This window comes from Dasypus novemcinctus, chromosome 2 (assembly GCF_030445035.2).
Source record: "Dasypus novemcinctus isolate mDasNov1 chromosome 2, mDasNov1.1.hap2, whole genome shotgun sequence".
In the NCBI taxonomy this organism is placed as follows: Eukaryota; Metazoa; Chordata; class Mammalia; order Cingulata; family Dasypodidae; genus Dasypus; species Dasypus novemcinctus.
Genome location: NC_080674.1, coordinates 112,382,300 through 112,384,863, shown reverse-complemented (window position 1 = coordinate 112,384,863; position 2,564 = coordinate 112,382,300). Strand labels below are relative to the sequence as shown.

Genomic DNA, 2,564 nt, shown 5'->3' with positions numbered 1-2,564 from the left:
TCTTTTGGAGTGTTTTTATCAAGAAAGGGTGCTGTATTTTGTCAAATGCTTTTTCTGCATCTATAGATATAATCATGTGATTTTTTTCCTTCAATCTGTTTATATGGTGTATTACATTGATTGATTTTCTTATGTTGAACCATCCTTGCATACCTGGGATGAATCCCACTTGGTCGTAGTGTATAATTCGTTTAATGTGTTGTTGAATACAATTAGCAAGTATTTTGTTAAATATTTTTGCGTCTAGGTTCATTAGAGAAATTGGTCTGTAATTTTCCTTTCTTGTAATGTCTTTGTTTGGCTTTGGTACTAGGGTAATGTTGGCATCATAGAAGGAGTTGGGTAATGTTCTTTCTGTTTCGATTTTTTGGAATAGTTTCAGCAGGATTGGTGTCAGTTCTTTCCGGAATGTTTTGTAGAATTCACCTGTGAAGCCATCTGGCCCTGGGCTCTTCTTAGTTGGGAGATTTTTAATAACTGATTCTATCTCTCTGCTTGTGATTGGTTTGTTAAGATCATCAATTTCTTCTTTTGTCAATATGGGCTGCTTATGTGTTTCTAGGAATTTGTCCATTTCCTCTAGATTGTCATTTTTGTTGGAATATAGTTTTGCAAAGTATCCTCTTATGATAGTCTTTATTTCTGTGGGGTCAGTGGTGATATTGCCTTTCTCATTTCTTATTTTGTGTATTTGCATCTTCTCTCTTTTTTTCTTTGTTAGTCTTGTTAAAGGTTTGTCAATTTTGTTGATCTTCTCAAAAAACCAGCTCTTGGTCTTGTTTATCTTTTCAAGTGCTTTCTTACTTTCTATTTCATTTAGTTCTGCTCTTATCTTTGTTATTTCCTTCCTTCTTCTTCCTGTTGGGTTACTTTGTTGTTGTTTTTCTAATTCCTTCAAATGTGCAGTTAGTTCTTCAATTTTTGCTCTTTCTTCTTTTTTGATATATGAATTTATGGCTATAAATTTTCCTCTCAGTACTGCTTTTGCTGCATCCCATAAATTTTGGTATGTTGTGTTATCATTATCATTTGATTCAAGGTAGTCATTGATTTCTTTTGAGATTTCCTCTTTGACCCACTGTTTTTCTAAGAGTGTGCTGTTTAATTTCCAAATTGTGGTGTGAAATCTGGGCTTCTGTCCCTTGCAAATTTCCAGCTTGACTCCACTGTGGTCAGAGATATTGTTTTGTATGATTTCAATCTTTCTGAATTCATTCAGCCTTTCTTTGTGGCCTAGCATATGGTCTATCTTGGAGAATGATCCATGTGCACTTGAGAAAAATGTATATCCTGCTGTGTTTGGGTGTAGCGATCTATATATGTCTATTAGATCCAGCTCCTCTATTATACTGTTCAAATGTTTTGTTTCTTTGGTGATTCTCTTTTGAGATGTTCTGTCCAGAGTTGATAGTGGTGTATTAAAATCCCCCACTATAATTGTAGATGCATCTATTCTTTCACTTAGTTTTTCCAGCGTTTGCCTCACGTATTTAGAGGCGCCCTTGTTAGGAGCATAAATATTTATGATTGTTCGATCTTCTTGACAGATTTTCCCTTTCACTAAAATGTAGTATCCTTCTTTGTCTCTCACAATTGTTTCACATTTAAAGTCTATTTTGTCTGATATTAATATAGCTACTCCTGCCTTTTTTTGGTTATTGTTAGCTTGTATGATTGTTTTCCAGCCATTCACTTTCAATCTCCATGCGTCTCTGGGTCTAAGATGTGTCTCTTGTAGACAGCATATGGATGGGTCATATTTCCTTATCCAATGTCCCAGTCTGAATCTTTTGATAGGTGAGTTTAATCCGTTGACATTCAGTGTTATTACTTTCAAGGAATTATTTGTGTTAGCCATATTTTGATTGGATTTATGTTTGTCATATTTAGTTTGTATTTTTTTTGTCTTTTTTGTTGTTGTTGTTGCTCTTATACTCTCCTCCAACTCTGCCTTTCCTGTTTTTTAAAAATATGGAATGCTTCACGAATTTGCGTGTCATCCTTGCGCAGGGGCCATGCTAATCTTCTCTGTATCGTTCCAATTTTAGTATATGTGCTGCTGAAGCGAGCACATGGGCAACTTTTTAATATTGTAGCTGCTTGAGGTAGTAATAGCAGTTGGGGCATACAAGAGTCTGGCCAAAAAGTTTATAAAGGAAACCTGGGAAATATAGGTCCATAAGAGGTTTTAATTTTTTTGGATATATTCCTAGAGATCTAGAAGGCTAAATGCATGTCCAGGACTGGGCTGTGCATATGACCAGGAAAGACCTCAAAAGGCCCTAATCTCTCAGCTCTAGCTGACTTTGAGGTTGTCCACAGCAGGAAGTGAAGGCTATGACAGTGCTGTAACCTGCCCAAATATCAAAGTTATGCCCCAACACATATTCAGAGCTCCTTGGAAAAGGGTGGCAGACTTGCAGATTCAAAGCATTTAAGGAAATAGGAACTCTAAAAATTAGTCCAGGATAGTCATTAAACAAACAAGCAGCAACCACAACAAACCCCTGGGAGGAGACAATCTGACTTCCAGCATTACCATGTTATAGTATTTAAAATTTCCT

At 36.0% G+C, this 2,564-nt stretch overlaps 1 non-coding gene across 1 annotated transcript; it reads right to left on the bottom strand.

Moving 5' to 3' along the window:
- Window positions 1-1,965: 1,965 nt before the first annotated feature.
- Window positions 1,966-2,072, bottom strand: LOC111762085 (U6 spliceosomal RNA). The gene has a single exon (XR_002795295.2). It is a non-coding gene; the product is annotated as a U6 spliceosomal RNA (small nuclear RNA).
- Window positions 2,073-2,564: the final 492 nt, after the last annotated feature.